Source organism: Passer domesticus, chromosome 11 (assembly GCF_036417665.1).
Source record: "Passer domesticus isolate bPasDom1 chromosome 11, bPasDom1.hap1, whole genome shotgun sequence".
In the NCBI taxonomy this organism is placed as follows: domain Eukaryota; kingdom Metazoa; phylum Chordata; class Aves; order Passeriformes; family Passeridae; genus Passer; species Passer domesticus.
Window position 1 is genome coordinate 31,837,439 of NC_087484.1, and position 25,065 is coordinate 31,862,503.

The following is a 25,065-nucleotide window of genomic DNA, read 5'->3' on the forward strand; positions in this document are numbered from 1 at the left end:
ACACCATCCATTCCCACATGGCTGCAGCCTGCTCAAGCAGGCTGCCTCCTCCCTGGAATGGCACAGTACCTCCACTGGCGCAGCAGTGCTCATCCTGCTGGGGTTGGTGCTCCAGAGCAGGCAGCAGGAAAAGGCCAGGCAGCAGCAGCAACAGCTGAGTGCTGACGGGCAGAGCGCAGAGCGAGCGCCAACTGAGCGCTGGCAGCAGGCAGAGTGTCTACTGTGGTGGTTTCCAGGTGCTGGACGTTCCACCTGGAACGCTGTGGGAGCTGTGATGTCACAGAAGTTTCAGGGCCGCTCCACACTGGGAGATGGGCATGGTGGAATGATGAAATCCTTGAATGGTTTGGCCTGGAAGGGACCCTAAGGATCATCTGGTTCCAAGCTGAGCAGCCTCGCAGCACAGCAGGTTGCTGCGGCCCCTGTCCAAGCTGGCCTTGGATGTTGGTGGGCATGGGGTATGCACAGGCTCTCTGCGCTGGTCCCTGTGTCAGGGACAAGCACCCTGACAGGAAAGAACTTCTTGCCATCATGGAATGGATTCCAGCTCTTGCAGTTTCATCCCATTCCCCCTTGTTCTGTCACTTCAGTTGCTGACAAAGAGTCCTCTCCCACTTCCCTGTGGGTCAGGCTGTTCCTGCAGTGTCACACATGTGGCTGAAGCTGCAGCCAGGAGAGAGAGAAGCCAAGCTGGCAGAGCGAGGAAATGGGGAAAGTGACATGAGAGATGAGAGGAGAAGGAAAAAGTAGAGACATGCAAGGCATTGGGTTGGGTGATTTGTGGCATTCATGCCTTTTATTAGAGGCCAGGTTCTCTGGTGCACTCAATGACTGTGTGATTGCGGCGTGTCCACAGTGAGCCCGTGTGAGCGAGCTGCACTCCCAGAGGCCGGAGCACACTTGCTTCAAGTGCTGATGAATGAGGCCAGAGATGGGTCTTTGTGTGGAACTCCAAACGCTGTGCATTGCCATGAAGAGGGTCCAGGGCCAGAGAGAAAATGAGGCTGGGGTCTGAGGGTTTCATTCGGGGGGGAGAAGGGGTGAAGCCAGGACCAGCAGGGGAGAAGAGAGAGGAGAACATTGTCTGGAGAGTAGATCTAAGGAAAAAATGGCAGTTGAAGTGGGTGATAGCAACAAAACCTGCGGATTGCAAGAGGCTGCAAGTGGCCATGGGTGAGAGCCTTGCATTCAGAGGGGTTTCTCTGTTTCACCTTGGTCCCCTTTGCCCTAAGGTATTACAGTTGCAATGAGAGGCCCCTGGGCCTCCACAAGTGCCCCCTTTTTGTTTTCAAGAATGAAGGCTTCTGCCATGGACTTTTGCAAGCGTTGAGCAAAACTGGATAGAATAACCAAGACAATGAATACAAGAAACAAAGCCCACAAAACAGTCTTGACTAAATCACAGAATGACAGAATCATGAGTTTGGAAGAGACCCCTAAGATCATCAAGTCCAACCTATGCCCTAACATCTCAACTAGACTATAGCACCAAGTGGCATGTCCAGTCTTTTTTTAAACACATCCAGTGATGGTGATTCCACCACCTCCCTGGGAAGACAGTTCCAGTGCTTTATTATTCTTTCAGTGAAAATTTTTTTCCTAATATCTAACCTATACCTTCCCTGACGTAGCTTGAGACTGTGTCCCCTTGTTCTGTCAGTTGCTGCCCGGTGGAAGAGACCGACCCCCACCTGTCTACAACCTCCCTTCAGGAAGTTGTAGAGAGCAATAAGGTCACCTCTAAGCCTCCTCTTCTCCAGGCTAAACAACCCCAGCTCCCTCAAATGTTCCTCGTAGGGCTTGTTTTCCAAGCCCCTCACCAGCCTCGTTGCTCTCCTCTGGACACGCTCAAGTATCTCAATATCCTTCCTAAATTGAGGGGCCCAGAACTGGACACAGTACTCAAGATGTGGCCTCACCAGTGCCGAGTACAGGGGGAGAATGACCTCCCTGCTCCTGCTGCTCACACAAGTCCTAATGCAGGCCAGGATGCCGTTGGCCTTCTTGGCCACCAAGGCACATTGCTGGCTCATATCCAATCGGCTGTCAACCAGCACCCCCAGGTCCCTTTGTGCCTGAACACTATCCAGCCACACCGTCCCCAGCCTGTAACGCTGTAGGGGATTTTTGTGGCCAAAATGCAGAACACGGCACTTAGACTTATTAGACTTCATATTGTTGGACGTAAAGATGAAAGCCAGCCTTTCATGCCCCAGTCTTTCAACAGTCCAGTGAGCCAGTCGTTGTTGCCTTTTGTCTGGATCTTATTGATTTGATCTGTGAGCAGCTGGCCGCTCTGGTATACTGAGTCCCTATGTGAGAAGAGGTTGACATGCGTGGCCATGGGCAAGAAATTGTGGCTTGGCTGTGGAACCACCCATGCGAAGGCATGCGGCATAGTTAGGAGCATCCAGCTTCCTGCTGCAGTGGCAACAAAGGACAGCATCCTTTGACTTTAGCTAATTTACTAGTGGGTGGAGGCTTGGGTGGCCTGAAAGTAAAGAGATAGGGAGATTGCAATGTGAAACTTAAATTCTGGTCCCACTAAACTTTCTCTTCTGTAAGGCAAGGGTTTGAAGTCAGCTTATGAGAAGAATCAAATATCAAGGCTAGAATACAGTTTTTCCAATTGTTAAGCGGGATATCGCAGTTAGTGGTGTCTGAGCTCTCTTGGTGTTGGTGTGTGTGGTCCACACTGCTTAGGAGATCTTCTTCTGTCCTTCTTCTTCTTTTGCAGGCTGCTGCTGTCTCTCTTAGGCTTTTGTTCTGTTTTTCTGATGGTGGCTGTGGTGTTTGCCTGGCCATTGGCAGAAGAGTTTTATGTTTTTTGCTGGGATGCGTCTTGGGCCTGCTGCAGTAGAGACACAAGCATATCCTCCCTCCCAAGTAATGAATGGGAAAGGGCCCATAATTTCTTTGGATTCAGGGTCTTTGATCAACACAGGTGGCTTTTCTTTTTATTGGGCTGCCAATTAAATATAAAATGCCTGATGACTGGGGGAGTTGTTGAAAAAGTTGAGCACATCAAGGGCCTTGGCCAGGCTCTCAATGGGAGATACTATGTGGACTCCCTGTCTCTGTTGATCAAGGATCATTTGGATGGAAGAGTGGGCCCTCTGGACGATGGACTGTCCTGTGGCAGAGTGTGGTATGGCTGTGACATGTTTTGTAGCCCACTGGTCAGAAAAGGGTTGGAATCAGTGGGAGGTATAAGCAGGACCATGATCACTTTTAATTTCCTGTGGAACAGGGAAGGTGGAAAAGGCTAAAAAGGAACGTTTTATAGCATCTTTTGATTTTTCAGCAGCATGGGCAGGGGCAGAAACCGCAGCGTTGTCGGTGTGGATTGAGACGGGGATGTATTTTAGTCTCCCAAAAGGGGCTTGGTGTGTGATGTGTGATTGCCCGATCTGGAGAGTCTTTAGTCCTCTTGGATTGAGTACAGCTCTGACAGAAGCAAAGGCATGTTGCTGACAATTTGGGCAGGTGTTTGCCATGAATCTTGCCTGATCTTGGGTAATTTTAAAGATGCTGAGCGGTGCAGGAATGTTTTGATGGTAGAAGTGGTGGCGGATCCTAGCCTGGTCAGAAAGATTCCGTAGGGAGGTTTGGAGAAGCATTGCTGAGGCATCTGCTCTAGCATTGCCTACTATAAATGCAGGAAGGGTGGTATGAGACCTTGTGTGCATGATATAGTGTGGGTGTTGTCTGTGGGACAGAAGAGAAATGAAAGGGGAAAGCAAATGCTCTAGTTGGGGTTAGAAATGTCTTTGAAAATGGAATTTTCGGCCCGCTGCACTAGGTCATAGACATGTGCCGAATCAGTGATCAAAGGAAGAGGTTCTTTGAAAGTGGAGAAGGTCCTAAGGACTGCAGTCAATTCAGCAATTTGGGCAGGGTGAGGATGCCCTGGCTTGGCTTTTGTCTCTTGAGCAATGCGGAGCCAGGGCAGTGCAGAGCAGGCCGGGAAGCAGAGCCCGGAGCCTTTGGAGGCTGCAAGGCTTAAACATCAGCCCCTGCAGCAGCCCAGATGCAGGTGCCACAGTTGCCAAGGCTGTCAAGGCCTTGAGAGCGGGCAGGTGGATTTTGCATCCCTGTGGGCTGATGGCGGCTCTGGAGCCAGGAGTGGCTGTGGCTGCAGCAGGAAGGGTGGCTGAAAGTTTCCTGCCTTGCTTTGGTGGCATGGCTGCAGGGGCCAGTGCAGTGAGAGCCCCCTCTGTGCTGGTGAGAGCTCAGCTCTTGGGGACGCGGCTGTGCCCCAGCCCAGGAGCAGCAGCAGTGGCCAGCGGCAGCAGTGGTGTCAGTGGGACCCCCTGTGCACAGGGAGCCCCAGCCGCGGGGTGGCCGTGGCAGCATCCCCAGGGAGCTCCAGCCCCGGGATCCCGGAGCAAGTGGAAATCCCAACTGTGCAAACGCTGCCTGTGCCTCTTGGGTTTTCTTTGGTTGAGGGGATTTCGAGGTATGTTAGAAGTCTCTTTTTCTAACTTAGCTGTCGAAGGAAGAGTTGAGAAGTAAGTGCTTCACGCTCTTAAGGTTGATTTTTATGTTTTGTCTAAAACATTTTTTGTCTGGCCTGCTGAGGTTTGTTCAGCAGGTCAGCTTAAGGTACTCTTTTTGCCTCTCGGGTTGGTGTTATCTTTTATATTAAAACCTGACTATACTATGTTTACAAGAATGTTTTAATACCTATTACTTAAGTTAGATAGTGACTTTCTACTTGAAACCAATTTGTAGATGCCAACATCATCTTTCATATGGATGCTAGGGAGAAGAAAGAGGAAGGACAGGGTACGCCCAAATTTTTCTATCTATGTAGATAATACCAAACTCTTTCGTACAAGGTTCAAAACCTCTGTGTACAGTGCTCTAAATGTTTTCCGTTCACTTTGTGATTACTATTACTAGACTATCTAAATTGTTGTGACTTTTAATTCTTGACATAAAGGTGGTAACATGCTTTATGGGTTAAATTCAAAGGCCCAGGGGTCTTTGGCTACATGCCAGGGTCTCCGAACCCCCTGCCAGGGATTTAAAGCCCCCTGGCTGGGGCTGGGATCATTTAGGATGGTCAGGGGGAGGTCCGGGGTTCTGACAGTGCCCAAAGGAATGAGAAGGAGAAGTGAAGTTTTATAAAGAATCATTATTTATTTGCTGAATATTGGCAAACACGAGGATTTACAGAACACATTTCATTACAACCATCCTTATAACAACAACAACAAGAATCTACTGCACATATTTCCATGGGATCCTATGGACTAACAATCTTCAAAACATATTTACAAAGAACTACTAACCTAAGAACATATTTACAATAAAAATTCTAACTTTTCAAACATATCTACACCGCCGTAATATCTACAGCCATCATCTGCATCAGTCCTGGAAGGAAGAAAGAAGCAAAGCTGGAGTCAGCTGCCAGCACTGGGCCCAGCTGGGCCCCAGGAGCTGGGACAGGGCTGGCAGGGCTGGTGTGGCCCCAGGCAAGTGCAGGGCAGGCCAGGGCTGGTGCTTGTGGCAGCACAATCCAGGCCCCCTGCGGGCAGCGTGTCCCTGAGCGGGGCCATCCAGCCCAGCCCCAGCCTGGCGTCAGGGCAGCCACTGTGTCTGTGGGCAGGGCATGGGGAGCATCTGCCTGTCTTACTTGTGGGACTCCATCTTCATCCAAGGACCATGGGCTCCTCCTCATCCTTCTCATCCACTTCCATCTCCTCGATGTCATCCTCCTCATCAACTTCCATCTCCTCAACCTGGTCTTCCACATCCACCTGCATCCTTTCTTCCTCAGCCTGCACCATGTCCACTTGCATCTCCTCCACAGTGTCTCTGTTAGTCTGCAAGAGACAGCACAATGTCACAGTGGGGTTCCTGTCCCACACCATCCATTCCTACATGGCTGCATCCTGCTCAAGCAGGCTGCCCCCTCCCTGGAATGGCACAGTACCTCCAGTGGTGCAGCAGTGCTCATCCTGCTGGGATTGGTGCTCCAGAGCAGGCAGCAGGAAAAGGCCAGGCAGCAGCAGCAACAGCTGAGTGCTGACGGGCAGAGCACAGAGCGAGCGCCAACTGAGCGCTGGCAGCAGGCAGAGTGTCTGCTGTGGTGGTTTCCAAGTGCTGGACGTTCCACCTGGAACACTGTGGGAGCTGTGATGTCACAGAAGTTTCAGGGCCGCTCCACACTGGGAGGTGGGCATGGTGGAATGATGAAATCCTTGAATGATTTGGCTTGGAAGGGACCCTAAAGATCGTCTGGTTCCAAGCTGAGCAGCCTCGCAGCACAGCAGGTTGCTGCGGCCCCTGTCCAAGCTGGCCTTGGATGTTGGTGGGCATGGGGTATGCACAGCCTCTCTGCACTGGTCCCTGTGTCAGGGACAAGCACCCTGACAGGAAAGAACTTCTTGCCATCATGGAATGGATTCCAGCTCTTGCAGTTTCATCCCATTCCCCCTTGTTCTGTCACTTCAGTTGCTGACAAAGAGTCCTCTCCCACTTCCCTGTGGGTCAGGCTGTTCCTGCAGTGTCACACATGTGGCTGAAGCTGCAGCCAGGAGAGAGAGAAGCCAAGCTGGCAGAGAGAGGAAATGGGGAAAGTGACATGAGAGATGAGAGGAGAAGGAAAAAGTAGAGACATGCAAGGCATTGGGTTGGGTGATTTGTGGCATTCATGCCTTTTATTAGAGGCCAGGTTCTCTGGTGCACTCAATGACTGTGTGATTGCGGCGTGTCCACAGTGAGCCCGTGTGAGCGAGCTGCACTCCCAGAGGCCGGAGCACACTTGCTTCAAGTGCTGATGAATGAGGCCAGAGATGGGTCTTTGTGTGGAACTCCAAACGCTGTGCATTGCCATGAAGAGGGTCCAGGGCCAGAGAGAAAATGAGGCTGGGGAATGAGGGTTTTATATTGGAGGGCGAAGGGGCGAAGGAGGGGAGAAGAGAGAGGAGAACATTGTCTGGAGAGTAGATCTAAGGAAAAAATGGCAGTTGAAGTGGGTGATAGCAACAAAACCTGCGGATTGCAAGAGGCTGCAAGTGGCCATGGGTGAGAGCCTTGCATTCAGAGGGGTTTCTCTGTTTCACCTTGGTCCCCTTTGCCCTAAGGTATTACAGTTGCAATGAGAGGCCCCTGGGCCTCCACAAGTGCCCCCTTTTTGTTTTCAAGAATGAAGGCTTCTGCCATGGACTTTTGCAAGCGTTGAGCAAAACTGGATAGAATAACCAAGACAATGAATACAAGAAACAAAGCCCACAAAACAGTCTTGACTAAATCACAGAATCACAGAATCATGAGTTTGGAAGAGACCCCTAAGATCATCAAGTCCAACCTATGCCCTAACATCTCAACTAGACTATAGCACCAAGTGGCATGTCCAGTCTTTTTTTAAACACATCCAGTGATGGTGATTCCACCACCTCCCTGGGAAGACAGTTCCAGTGCTTTATTATTCTTTCAGTGAAAATTTTTTTCCTAATATCTAACCTATACCTTCCCTGACGTAGCTTGAGACTGTGTCCCCTTGTTCTGTCAGTTGCTGCCCGGTGGAAGAGACCGACCCCCACCTGTCTACAACCTCCCTTCAGGAAGTTGTAGAGAGCAATAAGGTCACCTCTAAGCCTCCTCTTCTCCAGGCTAAACAACCCCAGCTCCCTCAAATGTTCCTCGTAGGGCTTGTTTTCCAAGCCCCTCACCAGCCTCGTTGCTCTCCTCTGGACACGCTCAAGTATCTCAATATCCTTCCTAAATTGAGGGGCCCAGAACTGGACACAGTACTCAAGATGTGGCCTCACCAGTGCCGAGTACAGGGGGAGAATGACCTCCCTGCTCCTGCTGCTCACACAAGTCCTAATGCAGGCCAGGATGCCGTTGGCCTTCTTGGCCACCAAGGCACATTGCTGGCTCATATCCAATCGGCTGTCAACCAGCACCCCCAGGTCCCTTTGTGCCTGAACACTATCCAGCCACACCGTCCCCAGCCTGTAACGCTGTAGGGGATTTTTGTGGCCAAAATGCAGAACACGGCACTTAGACTTATTAGACTTCATATTGTTGGACGTAAAGATGAAAGCCAGCCTTTCATGCCCCAGTCTTTCAACAGTCCAGTGAGCCAGTCGTTGTTGCCTTTTGTCTGGATCTTATTGATTTGATCTGTGAGCAGCTGGCCGCTCTGGTATACTGAGTCCCTATGTGAGAAGAGGTTGACATGCGTGGCCATGGGCAAGAAATTGTGGCTTGGCTGTGGAACCACCCATGCGAAGGCATGCGGCATAGTTAGGAGCATCCAGCTTCCTGCTGCAGTGGCAACAAAGGACAGCATCCTTTGACTTTAGCTAATTTACTAGTGGGTGGAGGCTTGGGTGGCCTGAAAGTAAAGAGATAGGGAGATTGCAATGTGAAACTTAAATTCTGGTCCCACTAAACTTTCTCTTCTGTAAGGCAAGGGTTTGAAGTCAGCTTATGAGAAGAATCAAATATCAAGGCTAGAATACAGTTTTTCCAATTGTTAAGCGGGATATCGCAGTTAGTGGTGTCTGAGCTCTCTTGGTGTTGGTGTGTGTGGTCCACACTGCTTAGGAGATCTTCTTCTGTCCTTCTTCTTCTTTTGCAGGCTGCTGCTGTCTCTCTTAGGCTTTTGTTCTGTTTTTCTGATGGTGGCTGTGGTGTTTGCCTGGCCATTGGCAGAAGAGTTTTATGTTTTTTGCTGGGATGCGTCTTGGGCCTGCTGCAGTAGAGACACAAGCATATCCTCCCTCCCAAGTAATGAATGGGAAAGGGCCCATAATTTCTTTGGATTCAGGGTCTTTGATCAACACAGGTGGCTTTTCTTTTTATTGGGCTGCCAATTAAATATAAAATGCCTGATGACTGGGGGAGTTGTTGAAAAAGTTGAGCACATCAAGGGCCTTGGCCAGGCTCTCAATGGGAGATACTATGTGGACTCCCTGTCTCTGTTGATCAAGGATCATTTGGATGGAAGAGTGGGCCCTCTGGACGATGGACTGTCCTGTGGCAGAGTGTGGTATGGCTGTGACATGTTTTGTAGCCCACTGGTCAGAAAAGGGTTGGAATCAGTGGGAGGTATAAGCAGGACCATGATCACTTTTAATTTCCTGTGGAACAGGGAAGGTGGAAAAGGCTAAAAAGGAACGTTTTATAGCATCTTTTGATTTTTCAGCAGCATGGGCAGGGGCAGAAACCGCAGCGTTGTCGGTGTGGATTGAGACGGGGATGTATTTTAGTCTCCCAAAAGGGGCTTGGTGTGTGATGTGTGATTGCCCGATCTGGAGAGTCTTTAGTCCTCTTGGATTGAGTACAGCTCTGACAGAAGCAAAGGCATGTTGCTGACAATTTGGGCAGGTGTTTGCCATGAATCTTGCCTGATCTTGGGTAATTTTAAAGATGCTGAGCGGTGCAGGAATGTTTTGATGGTAGAAGTGGTGGCGGATCCTAGCCTGGTCAGAAAGATTCCGTAGGGAGGTTTGGAGAAGCATTGCTGAGGCATCTGCTCTAGCATTGCCTACTATAAATGCAGGAAGGGTGGTATGAGACCTTGTGTGCATGATATAGTGTGGGTGTTGTCTGTGGGACAGAAGAGAAATGAAAGGGGAAAGCAAATGCTCTAGTTGGGGTTAGAAATGTCTTTGAAAATGGAATTTTCGGCCCGCTGCACTAGGTCATAGACATGTGCCGAATCAGTGATCAAAGGAAGAGGTTCTTTGAAAGTGGAGAAGGTCCTAAGGACTGCAGTCAATTCAGCAATTTGGGCAGGGTGAGGATGCCCTGGCTTGGCTTTTGTCTCTTGAGCAATGCGGAGCCAGGGCAGTGCAGAGCAGGGTGGGAAGCAGAGCCCGGAGCCTTTGGAGGCTGCAAGCCTTAAACATCAGCCCCTGCAGCAGCCCAGATGCAGGTGCCACAGTTGCCAAGGCTGTCAAGGCCTTGAGAGCGGGCAGGTGGATTTTGCATCCCTGTGGGCTGATGGCGGCTCTGGAGCCAGGAGTGGCTGTGGCTGCAGCAGGAAGGGTGGCTGAAAGTTTCCTGCCTTGCTTTGGTGGCATGGCTGCAGGGGCCAGTGCAGTGAGAGCCCCCTCTGTGCTGGTGAGAGCTCAGCTCTTGGGGACGCGGCTGTGCCCCAGCCCAGGAGCAGCAGCAGTGGCCAGCGGCAGCAGTGGTGTCAGTGGGACCCCCTGTGCACAGGGAGCCCCAGCCGCGGGGTGGCCGTGGCAGCAGCCCCAGGGAGCTCCAGCCCCGGGATCCCGGAGCAAGTGGAAATCCCAACTGTGCAAACGCTGCCTGTGCCTCTTGGGTTTTCTTTGGTTGAGGGGATTTCGAGGTATGTTAGAAGTCTCTTTTTCTAACTTAGCTGTCGAAGGAAGAGTTGAGAAGTAAGTGCTTCACGCTCTTAAGGTTGATTTTTATGTTTTGTCTAAAACATTTTTTGTCTGGCCTGCTGAGGTTTGTTCAGCAGGTCAGCTTAAGGTACTCTTTTTGCCTCTCGGGTTGGTGTTATCTTTTATATTAAAACCTGACTATACTATGTTTACAAGAATGTTTTAATACCTATTACTTAAGTTAGATAGTGACTTTCTACTTGAAACCAATTTGTAGATGCCAACATCATCTTTCATATGGATGCTAGGGAGAAGAAAGAGGAAGGACAGGGTACGCCCAAATTTTTCTATCTATGTAGATAATACCAAACTCTTTCGTACAAGGTTCAAAACCTCTGTGTACAGTGCTCTAAATGTTTTCCGTTCACTTTGTGATTACTATTACTAGACTATCTAAATTGTTGTGACTTTTAATTCTTGACATAAAGGTGGTAACATGCTTTATGGGTTAAATTCAAAGGCCCAGGGGTCTTTGGCTACATGCCAGGGTCTCCGAACCCCCTGCCAGGGATTTAAAGCCCCCTGGCTGGGGCTGGGATCATTTAGGATGGTCAGGGGGAGGTCCGGGGTTCTGACAGTGCCCAAAGGAATGAGAAGGAGAAGTGAAGTTTTATAAAGAATCATTATTTATTTGCTGAATATTGGCAAACACGAGGATTTACAGAACACATTTCATTACAACCATCCTTATAACAACAACAACAAGAATCTACTGCACATATTTCCATGGGATCCTATGGACTAACAATCTTCAAAACATATTTACAAAGAACTACTAACCTAAGAACATATTTACAATAAAAATTCTAACTTTTCAAACATATCTACACCGCCGTAATATCTACAGCCATCATCTGCATCAGTCCTGGAAGGAAGAAAGAAGCAAAGCTGGAGTCAGCTGCCAGCACTGGGCCCAGCTGGGCCCCAGGAGCTGGGACAGGGCTGGCAGGGCTGGTGTGGCCCCAGGCAAGTGCAGGGCAGGCCAGGGCTGGTGCTTGTGGCAGCACAATCCAGGCCCCCTGCGGGCAGCGTGTCCCTGAGCGGGGCCATCCAGCCCAGCCCCAGCCTGGCGTCAGGGCAGCCACTGTGTCTGTGGGCAGGGCATGGGGAGCATCTGCCTGTCTTACTTGTGGGACTCCATCTTCATCCAAGGACCATGGGCTCCTCCTCATCCTTCTCATCCACTTCCATCTCCTCGATGTCATCCTCCTCATCAACTTCCATCTCCTCAACCTGGTCTTCCACATCCACCTGCATCCTTTCTTCCTCAGCCTGCACCATGTCCACTTGCATCTCCTCCACAGTGTCTCTGTTAGTCTGCAAGAGACAGCACAATGTCACAGTGGGGTTCCTGTCCCACACCATCCATTCCTACATGGCTGCATCCTGCTCAAGCAGGCTGCCCCCTCCCTGGAATGGCACAGTACCTCCAGTGGTGCAGCAGTGCTCATCCTGCTGGGATTGGTGCTCCAGAGCAGGCAGCAGGAAAAGGCCAGGCAGCAGCAGCAACAGCTGAGTGCTGACGGGCAGAGCACAGAGCGAGCGCCAACTGAGCGCTGGCAGCAGGCAGAGTGTCTGCTGTGGTGGTTTCCAGGTGCTGGACGTTCCACCTGGAACGCTGTGGGAGCTGTGATGTCACAGAAGTTTCAGGGCCGCTCCACACTGGGAGGTGGGCATGGTGGAATGATGAAATCCTTGAATGATTTGGCTTGGAAGGGACCCTAAAGATCGTCTGGTTCCAAGCTGAGCAGCCTCGCAGCACAGCAGGTTGCTGCGGCCCCTGTCCAAGCTGGCCTTGGATGTTGGTGGGCATGGGGTATGCACAGCCTCTCTGCACTGGTCCCTGTGTCAGGGACAAGCACCCTGACAGGAAAGAACTTCTTGCCATCATGGAATGGATTCCAGCTCTTGCAGTTTCATCCCATTCCCCCTTGTTCTGTCACTTCAGTTGCTGACAAAGAGTCCTCTCCCACTTCCCTGTGGGTCAGGCTGTTCCTGCAGTGTCACACATGTGGCTGAAGCTGCAGCCAGGAGAGAGAGAAGCCAAGCTGGCAGAGAGAGGAAATGGGGAAAGTGACATGAGAGATGAGAGGAGAAGGAAAAAGTAGAGACATGCAAGGCATTGGGTTGGGTGATTTGTGGCATTCATGCCTTTTATTAGAGGCCAGGTTCTCTGGTGCACTCAATGACTGTGTGATTGCGGCTAGTCCACAGTGAGCCCGTGTGAGCGAGCTGCACTCCCAGAGGCCGGAGCACACTTGCTTCAAGTGCTGATGAATGAGGCCAGAGATGGGTCTTTGTGTGGAACTCCAAACGCTGTGCATTGCCATGAAGAGGGTCCAGGGCCAGAGAGAAAATGAGGCTGGGGAATGAGGGTTTTATATTGGAGGGCGAAGGGGCGAAGGAGGGGAGAAGAGAGAGGAGAACATTCTCTGGGGAGTAGATATAAGGAAAAAATGGCATTTGAACTGGGTGATAGCAACAAAACCTGCAGATTGCAAGAGGCTGCAAGTGGCCATGGGTGAGAGCCTTGCATTCAGAGGGGTTTCTCTGTTTCACCTTGGTCCCCTTTGCCCTAAGGTATTACAGTTCAATGGCAGGCCCCTGGGTCTCCACAACTGCCCCCTTTTTGTTTTCAGGAATGAAGGCTTCTGCCATGGACTTCTGCATGCGTTGAGCAAAACTGGATAGAATAACCAAGACAATGAATACCAGAAACAAAGCCCACAAAACAGTCTTAACTAAAGGTGAAAGCCAGCCTTTCCTGCCCCAGTCTTTCAAAAGTCCAGTGAGCCAGTCGTTGTTGTCTTTCGTCTGGATCTTGTTGATTTGATCTGTGAGCAGCTGGCCGCTCTGGTATACTGAGTCCTTATGTGAGAAGAGGTTGACAAGCGTGGCCATGGGCAAGAAATTGTGGCTTGGCTGTGGAACCAGCCAGCTGAAGGCATGTGGCATAGTGAGGAGCATCCAGCTTCCTGCTGCAGTGGCAACAAAAGACAGCATCCTTTGACTTTAGCTAATTTAGTAGTGGGTGGAGGCTTGAGTGGCCTGAAAGTAAAGAGATAGGGAGATTGCAATGTGAAACTGAAATTCTGGTCCCACTAAACTTTCTCTTCTGTAAGGCAAGGGTTTGAAGTCAGCTTATTAGAAGAATCAAATATCAAGGCTTGAATAGAGTTTTTCCAATTGTTAAGCGATATATCCCGGATAGTGGTGTCTGAGCTCTCTTGGTGTTGGTCTGTGTGGTCCACACTGCTTAGGAGATCTTCTTCTGTCCTTCTTCTTCTTCTTTTCCAGGCTGCTGCTGTCTCTCTTAGGCTTTCATTCTGTTCTTCTGAAGGTGGCCCTGGTGTTTCCCTGGCCATTGGCAGAAGGGTTTGATGTTTTTTGCTGGGATCCATCTTGGGCGTGCTGCTGTAGAGACACAAGCATATCCTCTCCCCCAAGTAATGAATGGGAAAGGGCCCATAATTTGTTTGGATTCAGGGTCTTTGATCAAGACAGGTGGCTTTTCTTTTCACTGGCCTGCAGTCACATGAAATGCAAAATGCCTGATGACTGGGGGAGTTGGCTCCATAAATGAGGTGTTGAAAAAGTTGAGCACATCAAGGGCCTTGGCCAGGCTCTCAATGGGAGATGATATGTGGACTCCCTGTCTCTGTTGATCAAGGATCCTTTGGATGGAAGAGTGGGCCCTCTGGACTATGGACTGTCCTGTGGCAGAGTGTGGTATGGCTGTGACATGTTTTGTAGCCCACTGGTCAGAAAAGGGTTGGAATCAGTGGGAGGTATAAGCAGGACCATGATCACTTTTAATTTCCTGTGGAACAGGGAAGGTGGAAAAGGCTAAAAAGGAACATTTTATAGCATCTTTTGATTTCTCACCAGCATGGGCAAAGGCGAAAGCCGCAGCGTTGTCGGTGTGGATTGAGACGGGGATGTATTTTAGTCTCCCAAAAGGGGCTTGGTGTGTGATGCGAGATTGCCCGATCTGGAGAGTCTTTAGTCCTCTTGGATTGAGTGCAGCTCTGACAGAAGCAAAGGCACGTTGCTGACAATTTGGGCAGGTGTTTGCCATGGATCTTGCCTGATCTTGGGTAATTTTAAAGATGCTGAGCGGTGCAGGAATGTTTTGATGGTGGAAGTGGTGGCGGATCCTAGCCTGTTCAAAAACATTCTGTGGGGAGGTTTGGACAACCCTTGCTGGGGCATCTGCTCTAACATTGCCTACTATGAACCCAGGAAGGGTGGTATGAGGCCTTGTGTGCATGATATAGCGTGGGTGTTGTCTGTGGGACAAAAGAGAAATGAATGCTGAAAGCAAATGCTCTAGTTGGGGTTAGAAATGTCTTTGAAAATGGAATTTTCAGCCCGCTGCACTAGGCCATAGACATCTGCCGAATCAGTGATCAAAGGAATAGGTTCTCTGAAAGTGGAGAAGGTCCTAAGGACTGCAGTCAATTCAGCAATTTGGGCAGGGTGAGGATGCCCTGGCTTGGCTTTTGTCTCTTGAGCAATGCGGAGCCAGGGCAGTGCAGAGCAGGCCGGGAAGCAGAGCCCGGAGCCTTTGGAGGCTGCAAGCCTTAAACATCAGCCCCTGCAGCAGCCCAGATGCAGGTGCCACAGTTGCCAAGGCTGTCAAGGCCTTGAGAGCGGGCAGGTGGATTTTGCATCCCTGTGGGCTGATGGCGGCTCTGGAGCCAGGAGTGGCTGTGGCTGCAGCAGGAAGGGTGGCTGAAAGTTTCCTGCCTTGCTTTGGTGGCATGGCTGCAGGGGCCAGTGCAGTGAGAGCCCCCTCTGTGCTGGTGACAGCTCAGCTCTTGGGGACGTGGCTGTGCCCCAGCCCAGGAGCAGCAGCAGTGGCCAGCGGCAGCAGTGGTGTCAGTGGGACCCCCTGTGCACAGGGACCCCCAGCCGCGGGGTGGCCGTGGCAGCAGCCCCAGGGAGCTCCAGCCCCGGGATCCCGGAACAAGTGGAAATCCCAACTCTGCAAATGCTGCCTGTACCCAAAGGAATGACAAAGAGAAGTGAGGTTTTAAAAAGTAGCAGTATTTATTTGCCAAAGATCGGCAAACACGAGTATTTACAGAACATCTTTCATTACAACAATCCTTATAACAACAACAATAACAATCTACAGAACATATTTACATGGGATCCTATGGACTAACAATCTTTGAAACATAATTACAGAGAACTTCTAACCGCAGAACATATTTACAGAATTCTTCTACTGTTTCAAACATATTTACAGAGGCGTCACATCGGTGACCATCATCGGCATCAGTCCTGGAAGAAAGGAAGCAGCAAGCTGGACTCTGCTGCTGGCACTAAACCCAGCTGTGCTAACAGCAGGGCCTCAGGGGCTGGGACAGGGCTGGCAGGGCTGGTGTGGCCCCAGGCAAGTGCAGGGCAGGCCAGGGCTGGTGCTTGTGGCAGCACAATCCAGGCCCCCTGCGGGCAGCGTGTCCCTGAGCGGGGCCATCCAGCCCAGCCCCAGCCTGGCGTCAGGGCAGCCACTGTGTCTGTGGGCAGAGCATGGGGAGCATCCACGCTGAGCCTGCCCTGGCCCAGCCTGTGGCCGTTCCCTCTGCTCCTGTGCCTTTTCCTGGGAGCACAGCCCGAAACCCAGCTGTCCCTCCTGTCAGGGAGTTGTGCAGAGGCAGAAGGGCCCCCTGAGCCTCCTTTTCTCCAGGCTGAGCCCCTTTGCAGCTGCCTCAGCCCCTCCTGGGGCTCCAGCCAGGATAGAATCCTGGTGCTGTACAAAGATTAGTGTACAGACCTGCCATAGGTGCCTTTGTCAGCACATTTTAAACTTTCCTGGCTACAGAAAGGCTCTGCAGCAAACACACGAGTCAAGTCAGCAGGGACAGTGCCAATGTCCTTTGGCAATGCGTGCGGCCCGGCCCGGCCCCGCGCTCGGTGCCGTGGTTGCCTGGTAACCGCGCCCGGGCCCTCAGCGTCTGTGCCGGCGCCGCGGCCTCAGCGCCAGAGCTCGGCCCTGGCTGCTCGTTCGCAGCCTCGGCGCCTTTAGGCGGCTGCACTCGGCCATTGCTACGGCAATTGTTGGCACAGCATTGGTTTCTGTCAGCCACTGCTGTCAATTGGCAGAGAATTGGTCTCTGTGAGCGACTCCTGAACTCGCAAAGCATTGGTCTTTTTGCGAGGGACTCCGGAACTCTCAGAACATTGGTTTGTGCCAGGGACTCCGGAACTCGCAAAGCATTGGTCTTTGCGAGGGAGTCCTGAATTTCCTTTGAAGGTAAAGATTGACTCAAATTGTACTTTCTGGTTTTGTCCCATCTGTGCTCTGAAAGAGAATGCCACAGGGAGATACAGGATGGTGGCATGTACAGCTGAGGGGATGAACAATAGATGGTCTACTGATGGTGCTTTTTGCTCACTGAACAAATGCAACATTTCCTAAGTACACTAGTTTATAGAGTTTTTCCTGTAGTATTTATTTAAACTACTTATAGGTGAGTGAGTTCTGTTCAAATTTCAGTGGGTTGTTATGATCTGGTTATTAAAATGTTTAAGGAGGTGCCCCTGAATTAAGGTGCAAAATGAGACCATCTGCCAAAGTGGATAGTCTGGATTTTATGTAACAGTAAATGTGAGGAAGAGAGAGGGAGAAAGAAATAGAAAAAGGAGGGGGGGACGGAGGTTGATGGGAAGGGGGCATGAAAGAGAGTGACAGAGACAGATTTAGTAGAAAAGATCACCATTCCATGGATCCCATCCCATCCCATTCAATCCTCTTCTGGTCTTCTCTGTGGTGAGGTTTCGCAAAATGTAAGACTCCAATGGATGAATGCGGATTTGGGCAAGGTGGGACAGCCCAGGTACCTCCCTGGGGAAGGGCAAGTTGGGCTCTGTCTTTTGCTACTTTCAAATAATATACATTGTTAGCACCAGTATATCCTTTGAGTCTGCCACGAATTGGGCAGTGGATTTTCGGATCTGTTGTGTTACTTTGCATGCCCTGCAATCATCTGGTGCAAGGGCTCAGAAATGGCTCTGGGGGCACTTTGGGGGTCTTTGATGGGCTATGACACCCCCTGAGCTGCCCCTGATGGGAATGTCCCCTGGATGTGGCCTTCTGGGGGTGGGGGTTGTAGAGCTGAGCCAGTTTGTGTGAGGGAGGATGGGTGTCCACTGCCCCTTACCAGAGGTTGTGCCACAGACCCAAAATTTCCTCCTGCCCCTCTGTTGATGGGAGGTGTGTGTGCAAACCTGGCCTCAGCAGAGGAGTCTGTGGCTGTGACTTGCCCAGCCTGAAGGCAGACAGAGCTGATTTTCAGGACAGCTGCTGGCTGTGGCTATGGTGTGGATCTATTTTTCTCCCTTGGCCTTGTTCACTTCTCCCGAGACCTGAGCTAATGGGGCAATAGTGTCACCTTTATCTTGCCTCAAGTTCCCATGTGGGCCTTAACTCCCAGTCCCAAGTTCCAGTCAGGAGGCATTTTCAGGGAAGGGTGGGCTTGGGTGCTCTCAGCTTCTTTGTACAGTTTTGTTACAATTGGAAAAAAGTCCTTTGTAGCAATATTTAAGCCATGAGCCATAACATTGCAGTCTCTCCCAAGTCCAGTGAGGAGCAGCTGAGAGAGCAGGGGTTGTTTAGCCTAAAGAAGAGGAGGTCCACTCAAGCTGGTTTTAAGTAATATTTAAGCTACAGCTTTGTCTGTTCTAAGTATTATTAATGTTCAGCTTTTTAGCTCCAGATTTCAGCAAGATCCATTTTTGAATTGCACAAGGGAGCCATCTAGTCCAAATAAAGTCCAACTAGAGGCCTAACAATACTAGCTACTTATGCCAAGCAAGCACTTAGCTACTTTCAAATGATATAAAATGTTTAGCAGCAGTGTATGCCTTGAGTCTGCCACGAATTGGGTTCTGGATTTTCAGAGTTCCATTGTTGCTCCTTCCAGTTTTGCTGAGGCCTTGTTGCTCCTCTGTGACACCCTCCCTTCAGAATGGCTTCTGGATTCCCGAAAAAGACACCGACACCTCGTCTTTTGCTGAGGGAAAGACTGCAGCCTAGCACTGTGAGTAGCCAGTGGGGCTGTGCTCAGGCTGGCAAGTGCCCTGGTGTCCAGCAGCGCTGGGAAGCTGCAGAGCCCCTGCCCAGCTCTTTGTGCCGTGCTGCTGTTGGTGGGGGCTGTCCTGGTGCAGTAGGGAACACTGTGTGATGTTTCAGGGACAGCCCAGCGCCTTGCCTGGCTGTGCCACGGGAGCCAAGTGAAACCAATGTGCAGCTGAAGCCCTCAGCATGTGCTTCTGTGCCTGCCCTTTGCCACTGGAATTCCTTCTGTCAGGCTGGGCACTGCCCTGTGCTGCTGTGACCAACCTGCCCTTGGGCACCTGGGCATGTGGGGGGGAGAGCTCAAACTCTGCCCAAAGCCTTGAGAGCCACGGCTGCTCCCAGCCAGAAGAGCTCCCAAAGCAGCAGTTCTCTCTGAGCTCCTGGGTGGGTACAGCTCCAGCCCTGCAGGCAGCACTGCAGTCAGGGCCACAAAGGTCCCTTGATGTCTGGAGCTCACTGGGCTGAAGATGCCCCAGTGCTGAGGCTCTGGCAAGGAGATCCCTGTGTTTTCTTCTCTGGAGGGCTCTGTCAGCCCAGACAGAGAAAACAAATGCTCATTAACAGAGAGAGGAAAAACTTGGACACATTCCTGTGCACCTCCCTCTTGGTACAGCTTTTCTTTCTTGCTTCTCTTGGACTCAGCCAGCAGTGCTGTCTCCTGGCTGTGAGTTATGAGTGTTGTGCAGGGATGGAGTTGGGGCAGTTCTGAGAGCTCCTTCCCACTCTCTGAAAAGGGCATTGCCTCAATGCAGAGAAACGTAAGAGGAAACAAATGGCCAAAGAGCAGAAATCCCCAAACATGTCACATCAGATCACAAAGAGTCTAATGGGACACAGCCATGTGGTTGGAGTGTGTGTATTGCACCCTGTATTATTAATTGATTGGTACTAAGTATTTCAGCAAGTAACTTCCAGGGCTTCCAGAACTGCCCAAGTGGCTGTGATCGCAAATTAATTCACCAGAACCACTTGCTCAAGATAAACCCCTCTGAACAAGCACATTTCTGAGCTTCTTTCTTGCTTAAACTGCAACCCCTTGGACGAGGACACGAGGCTTGACTCCATTTTCATCAGAAGGCTGATTTATTATGTTGTATATTATACTAAAATACTACATTACAACTATACTAAAAGAACAGAGAGAAGAAGATCAGAAGGCTACAAAGACAAGAATAGAATAGGAATGAATAACAAAAATCCTGTGACTCTCACAGCCCCGGCACAGGTGGCTGTGATCGGTCACTGATTGAAAACAATCTACATGAACCAATGGAAGATGCACCCGCGGCATTCCACAGCAGCAGATAGCCATTGTTTACATTTCTTTCCTGAGGCCCTCAGCTCCTCAGGACAGGAAAAATCCTAGCAGATGCTTTTTCACTAAAAATCCTGGCAACACTTCTTGCTGTTTTTTGTTTTTGTTATTGTTTTTGGTTTGGTTTTTTGTTTGTTTTTTTTTTTTGTTTGTTTCCTTTCAGCTGCTTCCCTCTAAGTTCCAGCAGGAGAAGTTTCTCAGCACAAAGAAGGAGGCCAGCACTGGGGGGAGTATTCTGCCCAGAATTGGCCCATGGATAGACCTGAGCAAGAATGGTCCAAAGGTAGCCTTTTCCTGCTCTTTTCCTTTCTGTTTGATAGCAAGTTTGAAGAGGGTGTGTGCTTGTGACAGGCTTGCCTCCAGCAAAACACCTCAGTGTCCAGGTGCTGTTGTCATTGCAAGCTGCTGGCAGTGGTGGACTGGGAGTCCTGATGTGCACTGAGCCAACACAGATAACCTCTGCTGCAGCTGCTGGGCTGTGCTGGAGTGTGGCTGCCATTGCTAAAACAATGGGGGAAGGCTGGGGACACAAAGGCACAACATTGGCATGTGCCATTCTCCTGCTGAAGGAGCCACCTCTTGCTTTGGTGTGGTCACCATCAAACGCTCGGGGTCACAGGATTCCCTGCACAGTGGCAGCGTTGGCCTTGGAAGGCCAAGCACCTGCAGGAATTCCTTCAGATTTAGCAGAACCAATTGCATTCCTGCTTTGGGTTGGAACAATGTGCTGGACCCTGACAGGGTGTTAGATTTTGCAGGCTGCCAGATGTGCAGGGGAGTAGCCCTGGGCAGAGGGGAGTGGATGTGCTTTCTGTGCTCAGTGCCTACTTAGAGGTGTGTTTCAAGCTGCTTTTGTGGCAGGACTGGCTCAGTAGAAAGCACAGTCCAAAGGGGCAGGTGAGCCAGGTGGGCTGTTGAGCAGGAAATTGGCAGCAAGAGACATGGAACACACTGGTTCAGGACTGGCCTGGAGAGGGGCCTTGGGAACACCCCAGGGAAGGGCACAAGTAAGGGACAGTGTGCTGCAGGCACTCCCTTCAGCAGGCTGTGTCTGCCCTGGAGTCACAGGAGAGCTGCTGGTGTCTCTGCAGTGACAGCAGTGTGGATGCAGAAGGCAGACAAAGCAGGGCAGAGTCTTCTCCAAGCAGTGTCTCTGCTCCAGAAGCATTTGCTGCTGTTGTGTCATTCCAGACGTGCCTCTACAATGGCATTAAATAAGATAGCAAGAATGACAAGAAAGCACCCAGTTAAAGCTCATGGGAAAAGGAGATACCAACTCCACTTTTACCCAAGTTGCTGAGGAAATAACTGAACCTTATCCACATTCAGCATTCACCTAATTTGTCCTTTTCCTGACTTCTGTTGTACTTTGTTTTTGCCTTTACCTCTGTTAGAAAGGCAGTAACTTTTAAATGCACAGAAAGAGGAAAAAATCATCAAAGCAAAAGAAAACTGTTTATTAGTAACAATTCACTTGAGCCGTGTGTGTCTCCTTGCCCCTGGAGAGGAGCAAACACAGCCTCCAACAAAATGGCAATCTTTGTATCCCCTTTGTACCCGGCCGGGACAGTCCCTGTCCCCTTTCCCCTTGGAGAGGCACTCAGGAACTTCCCTTCTCTCTGACCACCAACTTTTGTGTCCCCTCCCCTCTCATCCTCCTTCCTTTTGGTCAGGTCTTCAACCCCGTCCCTCTGCCAGCTCACAGCAACACCCAACAAACCAACCTGAACAAATCCAACCCACAAACAACACACAGAACCAACAAATTCCATCCTTTCAGTTCATAACCTTTTGGCTTCATCCAAATGTCACCTCATCTCTGACACCTCCTCTGGTACTGTTCTCGTCATCCTGAGGCCTAAGTTCTAGATCCAAACAGAAATTTTCAGTTGTGTGGGCCTCAGTTTCCCTGTCTCAGAGTAAAGGACATCCCAGAATTGTTTCTCCTAGAGTCTGATGTAAATTTGTGGGTTTTACTTACTGCATGAGTGCTCAGGCCGTGCCTCAGGGGGCACAGGGCTGTGCTTAAGGAAAGTGCTGCCTGGCATTGTGGAGAAGGAAAGCTGGAGAAATCAAAAGAGTAGCTTGGTTTGAACCTGCTGGAAGCTGACCAAGCAGTTCTTGATCAGCTCAGAGCAGAGGTGGGTGAGCCACTGTTTGCCCAGTGTGTCCTGGGCAGATGTGCTCCCCCAGAGTCTGCACTTCACTGGGGGTCAGTGTAAGATTGTCCTTCATGAGCCTTCCTCCCAGCAGCTGAAGCTGTCCCTGCTCTCTCTCGCCTCTCCAGCTGCCGTCAGCTGCCCCGAAACAGAGCTTGTTTCAGGTTTCCCCACCAGAGATGGTGTTTCAGAACTTCGTGGCTCGGGAGGTCTCTGAAATGGTGCTGTCTGTGACGAATAAGGACAAGGTAAGTGCTGGCACCTGGAGCTTGAATCCTGTGCTAGAAGAGGAGAGTGCTGTCATTGCCCAAGTGGGCAGCAAAGCAAGTTATCTGCTGTAGCACATGCAGGAGAAAATGTCTCAGCCCCTTGTTCTGCAAGATGATGGGAATCTTCGAGTGCTGGGAATTGTGCCCTGATTTTGTCCATGCATTGATGGTGTCTATCCCAAAGGAGTTTCCTTCTTTTGAAAGCTGTGGATTGATAGGAATGTTGAGGCCTGTACAGTTCTGACCTGCTCTCAAGCTTTGCCTTGAGTCTATAGCACCTCCTGTGTCTCCTTGGTTAATCTTGGCTCCTGGTAGGAATCTCTGCTGCTCTCAGCCTGTTGGGCTCCCTTTGTGCAGCTCACAGTCAGAGCTCAGGGGCTGAGTCTGCTCCACTTGATGCTGGAATCACTTCTCATTAAGGGCATTGGCACTGCAGGAAACGTGTTCTGGAACAGCCCTGGAATCAGAATGATGTAGCAGAAGCAGTGGGAGCCCTTTAGGTGCCACTTGAGGCTCCTGCTAAGCTTCATCCCGCTCTGCTCAGCTTTTCCAAGAGCAACACGGTGCTCTGCTTTCCCTTTGGAGAGCCACAGCACATGCAAAGCCATGTGCTCCTGGAGGTTTCCACCTTCACTTGAAGAAATTGTGATGGTTTTGCAATTTCCCAAGAGAGTTGAGAGGGGAAAAGTTGAAAAATGTCAGCAGTTGTGTTCCAGTGTAACGAGGAAAACAGAGACCATTGGAATTTCAGTCAGGGCAACTTTTTCTTAGATAAGCCTTGTGCCAAGGGTAGGCTGGTGGGAACAGAAAGGAGGGAGTCCAAATCATCTGGTTTAGACTTGTTGAGATTATTTTGGTGCTCAGTGTGCTAGAAAATGCATGTTTGCTGTGTCTGTGAATGCCAGAGGGCAGACCCTGGCCTGTGGCTGCAGGCAGCAATGCCCAGCAGCCCAGCTTGCCTGCACAGGCAGCAAGAAGCCCTGGAGAGCCAAGATTGGCTTTTCATACTGGAAGCACAGTGTCAGTCAGTGCTGGTCATGTTTCTCCAGGCAGAAAATGCCTTTGAAGCCCACAGTCCATAGGCACAGCCTGTCTGTGTTTCTGTCACTTTTGACAAGATGATTGCTCTCATGGTTTTATGACTCTTCCTTGCTGCTTTACTGCCCATTTAAATTCTCTTTGCCATCTCCTTGTTTTAGGGATTGTCTTGTTGTTCCTTTGGCTTTTCAGGTTTGCTTTTATTCCCAGTAAGGCCACAGTGTTTGGTCTCCTCTCTTGCTGGTGTGCCTGCATGACTGTATCCCCAGAATGTGCCTACCCAAACGTGATCTGCTAGAAGGGAATTTCTTCCTTCCCCCAGGAGAATGTGCTGGTTTGCTTTCAGGGAGCACATTCCCCCTCTGGAACATGACTGCATGGCTGAGTGCAGGCAGGAGCCAGCAGGTTTTTTGGCCTTGTTGAATGTACAGATGACTTGGTTCAGGTGCTCTGTCTCCATCCTGCTGGTGCTGACCTGCTTGGCCCTTCCTTGCCACCAGGCCCTGCCCCGCTGGCCCTGGCCAAAATGCTGGAGCCAGAGAGAAGGGACTCCAGCTGACCCTTGTGAATGATGTGCCTGCACCTGCTCAGCTGCAAGGGCTTTGGAAAAGGGGTCAAGGAGGGATGTCAGCAGGGCAGGGACAGGTCTCCTGTCGTCCTGTTTGCACAAGTGTCAAAATCATCATTTGGTGTCTTTGCTGCAGATTCCTCGGCTGGTGAAGGTGTGCATGGAGAGCTGCCCTTATTTCCAGCTGGCGTGCCCCAGGGGTGTGTACCACACGGTGCCAGCAGGCGCCTCTGCCCCGTGCGCATCCACTTCAGCCCCTAGGAGAACAAGGTGAGCCTGGAGGAGCCCGAGCATAGAATTCTCTGCAAAGCCATTGTTTTCCCTGCACTCTGGGTGCAGCCCATTCCATGCTGGGAGCTTGGCTCCAGGCCATGGGCAGGCAGCCTGCAGCCAGTCCCAGCTTGGCACGGGCTGCCAGGCACTGCAGCCAGGCCTGACAGGCTCTGCTTCCCCTCCCTGCACATCCCTGAGCATTGCCAAGGGAAGATGCACAGGGAACAGGATGAAAATGACAGAGGGCTGTTGATAGATGTTGGGCCATCTCTAGGTACAGCGGAAGGGGGTTCATGATGATGAGGAACAAAGAGGTCAGAGAGCTTTCCTCCTTCCCGGCTGGCAAGAGCTTCCCTGCCTCCCGCTGGGCTGGAGCAAGGACGGTGCTTTTTCCCAGCCTCTGCTCTGCAGCCTTGCAGCTGTGCTGTGCCAGAGCGCAAGTGAGCATGGTGCAGCTGCAGGGCCAGGGCAGAGGATGTGCTGTGCCCGTGAGCCCGGCCTGGCACAGGCACAGGCACACTGTTGCCAGGTTTTTAGAAGGTTTTTGGCAGGTTTGTAGAAGGTTTTTGGCGGGTTTTTAGAAGGTTTTTGGTTGGTTTTTAGAAGGTTTTTGGCAGGTTTTCTGAATATTTTGCCAAGTTTTTAGTAGGTTTTTGCCAGGTTTTTTTTTTGCTGGGTGCCCTTGGTCAGCAGGAGGTTGCTGAGCTGCAGGGGACTTGGACAGCTGCCTGCAGGAGCTGGTGTAGGGCAGGTCCAAGCTGCAGGCAGAGCTGTGAGCCCAGAGCCCATGGCAGTGACGCTGCTGTGCCTCTGTCTTCATGCCTGTCCCTGTGCTTGCTCTGTCAGCTGGCACCCATTGCGTGCCAAAGGTGCTTTTGTGTGCAGGTTTGAACAGCAGTGCTGAGGCCCTGGCAAGTCTGATCTCAGTGCTGGGATCTGGGGGGTCAGTGTTGTGATCTGGGGGCTTGTTCATAC

At 50.9% G+C, this 25,065-nt stretch overlaps 1 protein-coding gene and 2 long non-coding RNA genes across 5 annotated transcripts in view; 1 reads left to right on the forward strand and 2 right to left on the reverse strand.

Moving 5' to 3' along the window:
• Positions 1-25,065, forward strand: part of LOC135278318 (hydrocephalus-inducing protein-like) — a 155,232-nt gene that overhangs the window by 108,394 nt on the left and 21,773 nt on the right. For 2 of the 3 annotated variants that reach the window (XM_064384873.1, XM_064384875.1), the window contains exons 1-5: positions 16,398-16,644; positions 18,314-18,430; positions 19,947-20,066; positions 22,071-22,190; positions 23,954-24,087. The gene's annotated coding sequence lies outside the window, so the exon portion shown is untranslated. Of the gene's footprint in view, positions 1-16,397; positions 16,645-18,313; positions 18,431-19,946; positions 20,067-22,070; positions 22,191-23,953; positions 24,088-25,065 lie in introns of those variants that run through there. The other variant, XM_064384874.1, reaches the window with a different exon arrangement.
• On the reverse strand, positions 5,126-6,067 carry LOC135309680 (uncharacterized). Its single transcript, XR_010369858.1, has 3 exons — positions 5,945-6,067; positions 5,645-5,834; positions 5,126-5,382 (listed from the first exon to the last, which is right to left on the reverse strand). It is a non-coding gene; the product is annotated as an uncharacterized LOC135309680 (long non-coding RNA).
• On the reverse strand, positions 10,991-11,929 carry LOC135309654 (uncharacterized). Its single transcript, XR_010369842.1, has 3 exons — positions 11,810-11,929; positions 11,510-11,699; positions 10,991-11,247 (listed from the first exon to the last, which is right to left on the reverse strand). It is a non-coding gene; the product is annotated as an uncharacterized LOC135309654 (long non-coding RNA).